The sequence below is a fragment of the Corvus cornix genome, chromosome 1 (assembly GCF_000738735.6).
Source record: "Corvus cornix cornix isolate S_Up_H32 chromosome 1, ASM73873v5, whole genome shotgun sequence".
In the NCBI taxonomy this organism is placed as follows: domain Eukaryota; kingdom Metazoa; phylum Chordata; class Aves; order Passeriformes; family Corvidae; genus Corvus; species Corvus cornix.
In genome coordinates, this window is record NC_046332.1 from 91454690 (window position 1) to 91462322 (window position 7633).

A 7633-nucleotide genomic window follows, 5' to 3' on the forward strand; every position below is an offset into this window, starting at 1 on the left:
TTGACCCGAGGGAATGGCCTGAAGCTGTGCCAGGGAAGGTTTAGGTGGGATATTAGGAAAAGGTTCTTCACCCAGAGGGATGGCTGGGCATTTTAACAGGCTGCCCAGGGAAGTGGTCACAGCACCAAGCCTGACAGAGTTCAAGTAGCGTTTGGACAATGGTCTTGGGCACATGGTGTGACTCTTGGGGATGGTGCTGTGCAGGGCCGGGAGTTGGACTCGATGATCCTTGTGGGTCCCTTCCAGCTCAGCACACCCTGCGATTGTCTCTGCCAGGGCTCCTATAGAGATCTGTTGCCCTGAGAGCCCTCTTTGGCTGCTGCATCCTTGTGGTGGAAATGTTCCCGTAGGACTTTGTAGGGCTGGTGGATGGTGTGTCAGGAGGTTTTCTATGAGTCCTGCATGTCTCAAGCATTTTTGGCATCACACAGATTAGAGAATCATCCACTAGGACACTGCTGAATCATGTCAGCTTTCACTACTGAAACCCAAGTAATGTGAACCATTAAAATGCCAGATTTGTAGTAATTCAGGTGTTGCCCAATACATCTTGGAGTGGGTATGCCTGGGACAAGAAGAAGAATCACATATGTTTGCTTTGATGGAGAAGAAAGACTTGTGTCAGGATTACAGTGTGGAGAAGGCCACAAAGGTGGCAGCTGGTCACAAGCAAACAGTCTCCATTTGAGGAAAATGGATCCATGTGCCCTTTCTTGAATTATTTGCAGTTGCTGCACTTTGATGTAAAACTGTTTGATTTCAGTGATTTCCTCCAGTTACTAGTTAGGTCAGCTTTTCACCTCACACTGTGTCACCTTTTGGGAGTAAATTCTTCTCTGAATCAAAGTGCACACAGACTCAATGGTCATTGAGTCTGTGTGCTGCAGATGGCAGATACTTGTTTTGTGCCTGCTGTAAAGCATAAATTTATTTGGTTTTTTTTACTCAACTGCATTTGAAGGTCTGCTACTTTTTCATATTTTGGTAACTGACATCTTGGAAACAGCAAAATTCTCGTTCATCTTTTCATTAGATCACATAATGAAGAAACGAATCCATGTGATAGTGCTTTCCTTGGATCCAACAGTCCTATCTAGTGAGGGTTATTGTCGTGTTCAACTTCCCTAAAGACACCTTCTGGGTGTACAAATACCTTCCATGGCAGGATGAAATCAAGCTTTTGTACCTTCAGTTCTCAGAAACTTGTGGCTTGTTGTGAGTACTACCACTCCACTCATTGCATGTGTTGGTTTAAAATCCTCTTTGAAATCAGTATGGAAATAAGAGCAGATGTATTCATCAGCTTGTGGGTCTTCCTGTGTACAATAAAAGATGTTTGAGTGACATTTTGGTAACATTTAGAAAATGCTGAGTGACAGAGCCCATGATTTGTCTTATGTGGCACATTTCCCTCTTAGGCCAGGTGCAATAAGAACTCACCAGAGATCAGTGGCTTCTATTCAATGTGAGACATCAGGGCAGCAAACTGCAGTAATTCAGAGAGAACAAGATGAATTTAAAAATCATGGAATCATAGAATGGTTTGGGTTTCAAAGGACCTCCAAAGACCATCTTGCTCTAACCCCCCTGCTGAGGGCAGGGATACTTTCCACTAGACCAGGTTGTTCAAAGCCCCATCCAACCTGAGCTCAAATGTCTCCAGGGATGAAGCATCCACAGCTTCTCTGGGCAACCTGTTCCTGTGCCTCACCACCCTCATCATAAAATGTATCTTCCTTATTTCTAGTCTGAATCTACCCTCTTTTAGTTTAAATATCTCAGTAGAGAAACTGAGTTTGAAACTTAATGAAATGCAGAACAAAAAAGTGAAATAAAATATGAAAATTAGGAGTTGGTGCTAACCACTGAGATAGAAGTCTTGTCTGGGGAAAAAAAAAAGATGCACAGGAAGTGTGGGGGTTGGAAGAGAAGAAAACGCTCTTGTTGGGGATGGGTGACAGTTAAGAACAGCCACGGTCACTGGGAGCTGCTCTGAAGCACAGAGAGGACCTGTCATCTGTAGGATCTTGGAGTGGTCCAGGGAATGCTTTACAAACATGCGGAAGCAGGTACAGAAATGCACACAGAGAGTGTTATTTCTCCATTAGCATGTATCTAGTTCTTACATTGTCAAAGCAGAGTACATCATCTCACGTTGCTCTCTAGCATGTGTTATGTGCTGCTTTTTCACGTTTTCCTGAAAATTTAGCTCATCTGAGGGAGCTATTTCTGGGGCTGGAGCTCAGAGGAATGGTTGCTTAAGCTATGCTGTGGGGCTACAGCAGTGCAGGCCCAGTGGCTCTGCTCAGGTGGGCTCCAGTCCTGTTTCTTCAGCAGGAAGCTGGTCTGACATCAGCACTCATGAAGTAGCTGGTCATTCAAAGAAAGCACCCTTATGGACAGACTCCATAGTTTTGCTCCTTCACTGGGAGTTATGTAGGCACGTGGGCAAATAGATGGGGCTGACATATCATGTTGTGAACAGCAAGATCTTTGTGAACTGGTGATTGAGGCTTAAAAATTATTTTAGGTGTGAACAATTTTAGGGGAAATTTTGAATGTTATGTAGTTTCAAATAATATGTAAGTTTCTCTTTCAGATTCAAAACCAGTAGAGAACAAAACTAATGGTTAAGTGGTGTTGATATACCTACTGCTTTGCTTAATAGTACTTTTAACAGTGGTGAGGGTACAGAGAGTCAGTTAAAATGAACTGATTTACAAATTTGCACTCAAGTATCTTAAATCTTGAGAGGAAGTGGAGAGCTCCACAGTCATATTAAGACTTCCTCACTTTGTGGAAGTTCCTATGTTTTTATCTCCTTTTAGATATCTTCTTTCTTTTGTTCTAAAAATACCTGTAGACATGATATGTGCTGGTGCTACCACATAGTTTCTTCCTGCTGCTTTTAAATTACTGTTTCTGAGTCAGTTTGATGCTTTTGCATGTTTCATAAAATCACAGAACAGTTCAGGTTGGAGAGCACTTTTTAGACTGTCTAGTTCCAACCTCCCTGCCACAGGTAGGGTGACCTTCCACCAGACCAGATAAACCTGATCAAGTAAAAGTGAGTGTGTTTGCTTTCAGTTTGTACATGAAAAAAGTCTTCTTTGATATTGGAAAAGTGTCCTCGTTTCTGGCTTGAGTACTGTAACTGAAGTGAGGTCTCTGAAACCGAGATGTGTGTTGAAGTGGGAGAAGTTCCTTCTGAAATAGCCCAGGAGCGGGTGTCAGTCTTTCTGGGAAGGTTTCAGAGATGGCCCCTAACTCAGCTGTTTTGTTCAGGTAAGTGGAAAAAGTTAGTGACTTTCTACTGCCCTCATTCTGAAGTTTTTCTTCTTCATCCCTGCCACCCCAAACCCATGCGGGCTTCTGTTTCCAATGTTGTGTACAAGTACTGCAGACCTACCAAGGGGCAGCCCTTGGCAATTCCCACTTTACAGAGGCAGAATATCTGAATTGCTCCCATGGGGTGTGACTCTCCCTCAGCTGCCTGCAGCATGGCTGGACTTGGAAAAAGGTATTATTTTGATTTTCAGTGGGTCTAAAAAAGATGAATGGGGAAATGGACTGAACTTGATCAACTGAGAATATCTGTGGCATGCGTGGAAGAGGAGAAGGATGAAAAGCAATGCAGTTGGCTTTATCTTGTGTCCTACCAGCATTCTTCAGTTCTGTTACAGAATTCTTGCCTTTTCATACAGAAGTTGTGTCATCTCTTCTAGGCTTATTAGCATGACATTTCTGTACCTGATCTATTACTTGATTGCTCACTATGAACTGCACGAGCTGTCAAAAACACAATCTGCAATTAAAGTGAGGTCTTTATTTAAATTTCCTCTTCTTATTTTAGCTTGGCTTACACAACTGCTGTAAATCAGGCCTGCCTCTTCCAAACATCTTTCATGCCATTAGTCACTGTCAAGAAAGTTTGACAGGTCTCCAACTGCAGAGTTAGTTTCTGCAAGTTTTGTGGAAGTCACTGTCAACATGAGAGAGACGTGGACAGACTAGCACCCCTTTTCCCTCAAGAAAGGCTACAGCTCCAACTAAGAAGTTACCTGCTCCATTTGGCCTGGCAGCAGTCCAGTGAGGAGGTGTATGGCTCAGGATTGCCATTGGAGATTTTGTCAGAAGGCTTCAAGGACATGGGAGGACAGGGACTAGAGCTACTATGGAGGAAGAGAATCTGGGGCTTGGCAAATAATTTGAAGGCTACATGAGTCAGTCGATAAAAAACAGCCTTTGTGGGTTTGCTGCTCGTAGAACACTCTTTGTCCTGTGGTTATTTAGATGATGCAAACCTATTGCTGTAAAGCAAAGAATCTTGGTATTTGTTCTCTGCAGCAGGTTTTTACTCCTTGCTGTGGTGATGAGTGAATCCCATTGATTGTATCAAAACAACCATGATCACATTTGGCTTTGCTTTTTTCAAAAGATAAATTTTAGGGAAATGGCCTCTTCTATGCTGGTTTCTCTCCTTCATGCAGTACTACTCCATTGTGGCTAGCAGAGGTGCCTAGGGTGAACTTAAGGATGTTTCATCTTTCTTGCTCAGGAATCAAAAAAAGAGAAGTCTGTTTTAAGGAAATGAAGAAAGCACAATTTTCCTTTGCTTCTTCACGTTGATCACAATAAAATGTAACTCCTGCAGGATAAATTTTAACACTGAGAAATACATAAATATTTGCATCACAAAAGGTGACTTTTACAAAGCTATGTTAACTGACTACAGTTAGGCTCCTCTATGTATGTTTAAAGAAATTGTATGAGGATGTGCAGAAGTAAGACTTAGCTCTTAGAGTTATTTTCTGCTTCATTAAGATTTTCTTTAAAATAAGACATCTTTTAAGATGTCTTATTTTCCTTAGATTTCTGTTGGGAAGACTTGTGGTATCTATGTAGCCAGAGGTGGTGAGCTGAGCTAGATGTACTGGGTGGCAGGTGATGTGCTCAGGGCTTGCTTTGCCATTGCTCTAGATTTTGTCATTTTCCTGAAAGTTTCTGTTGTCAGTGGAGCAATATCAATAATATGGCTGACCAAGCATACCTGTCTGCATTAGGGGGAGTTGACTGGCTCTCTGGACTCCGTTGTTTGTGTTAATTAGATTTCTACTGACTAGAAGGACACCTTAAGCACCTATCTCACAGTTATCTAAATGTATTGTTGTAATGGAGTCTACCCTAGGGCCTCAAGGAATTTTCTCCACATGTAGGAGTGTAGTTATATTTAAGTATGATCTCAGTTGCTGTAGAGTATTTGTGACATCTGTATGGGACTAGTCTGCTGATGTGCCTGCTTGGTTAAGAGTTTGCTCTCTAGACTTTGGGACAGTGAAGTAGTGAGTGCTGTGATCACTTTGTTGCCTATGAGACTCAGCACATCTTGCACAGACTGAAGCTTGAGCACCTCTACAGTTTCCTACTCATTTCCTTTAACTGTGAAGAGAACTGCTCACCACTGTAGTTCATCACCAGCATGGACAAGGAAATCCATGACATGTTTTCTGATTAGCTAACATGAAATCTACTTTGTTGGCAGTTCTTTTTAAAGAAATATGGGCTTGGATTATCCTGTTACTAAGCTATAATGTTTGAAACAATCATATCAGGAGAACAACTTTTACTTTTCTCAGGTCACTGTACCAGACAGATGCAGCTTTCTCATACTGAGATGTTATAGATTGGCACTTGTATCCTTCAATTCCATAAAGAAATTTAATCAATGGCTGCATAAGAAACAATCTATGTGAAACAGAAAGTAGCTAAAATATGTATACTTTTGATTTCCTTGAAAAGCAGTTTTGTAACATCTTTGGGATACGTTTTGCTTGCTTTTTTTCCCCATCCCCATGTTTATTGTTGTCTCTGACATTACCCTCTAAAGGTTGTCTTTTATCTCCTATCACTGCTGTTGCAGCTGCTTTTTAACTCCTGTCATTGCCGTTTCATCAGCATGCGTGTCAGAGAAGCACTTCACCATTTCATGGAAACTTTTTAGCAAAAAAAAAAAAAAAAGGAACATGTTCCCACGACAAGTAGACAAAATCTCTCATGCTATCTAGGTATTAGATAGATCACGATGACTGTTCTTGCAGGTGCTTTTGGTATTTTGCATAATCACATTTGCATTTTGACAGATATGTGCTCATGGTGTGAATCCCCTCTTTATTTTACATCCCTAGACACTTGTGTTGTTTAGGAGTGAGACTTGAGCATGCTTTTTCCCATGACTGATTATTGAGCTTGTGACTTGTTCAGGGGGTTCCTATGCACTCCCATTTTACAACAGCATTGGCTACTGCAGAAGTTCCTAATCTGAGGTTCCAGACTGGTTTTGGTTCCTTTGTTTTAGTGCCAGATTGCACATTTTAAAATGCTCCGGTGTGACAAATAGTTATGCACGATTCTGCATCTTATAAATAAATACTGTGGTCACTGGTGCCCAGTGGGGCAATGCTAAGCAGAGGCAATGGGCACAGCCTAAACCTCCAAAGGGTCCATCTGATCATCAGAGAACACTTTTTCCCTGTGAGGGTAACCAAGCACTGGAACAGGCTGCCCAGGGTGTTGTGGAGTCCCTGTCCCTGGAGATATTCAAAAGTCATCTGGACATGGTCCTGGGCATACAGCTCCCAGTGGCCCTGTCTGATCTGGGGGTTGGACCCAATGGCCTACAGGGATGCCTGCAAGCCTCAGCCATGCTGAGATTCTGTGAAATACTATGTTCACAGACACTAATTCTCACATCTTCTTTGTACAGCAGTCAGAAACAGTTTTGACCCAGAAGAGGTTGTTCCCCTTGACTACCAAGGAAATTAGTTGTGAGAGCAGAACCTGATGGTCCTCAGCATATGGATGGGGAGGGTAGCTCAGTGAATCTGAAGAATTTTACAACTGACTGAGATATATAAAACAGTCTGTAAAAATTTTTTTCTGGAGGAGGAGAAGCCTAAAAAAACATTAACTAAATCTGCCAGTAAAGATTGCATAAGTGAAATTAATGGAGGGATGCTGGCTTATGTTTAAAGAGTGTTCATGAAAGGATATTTCATTGCAAACTAATGTCTTTAGCTCAAATTGGCACTACCTTGCTTGTTCTACTATGTGGTAATAAAAATAATGATACTTTTAGCAGATTTAAGTAGTCTATAAGAAGAGAAATACCTCATTTCTATTTTGTTCCCTTACGAAAGGGGCGTTCCTCAGCACATCTTTAGCCAGATGAAGTTGAAATTGCAAGACTTGGGTTTAAAAGCTGCTCTCCTGCCCTCTAGTGTTACTGTAAAAGTTTCGAATCAGCTGAGGGTTTGTGTGTGGGCGAATTTCTGCTGTTTTTTAGAAAAGTGAAAAATTACAACTCGACTCTTATTCTAAGCAGAAAATGACACTGGGAGTTTAAGAGGTTTTTAAAGCTTTCAATAGTTACTGCAGGATTAAACACTTCTCTTTTTTCTTCTCTCTTCTCTCTTCTCTTTTCTCTTCTCTTCTCTTCTCTTCTCTTCTCTTCTCTTCTCTTCTCTTCTCTTCTCTTCTCTTCTCTTCTCTTCTCTTCTCTTCTCTTCTCTTCTCTTCTCTTCTCTTCTCTTCTTCTCTTCTCTTCTCCCCTCTCCCTCTTCCTCTTCGCCTTTTC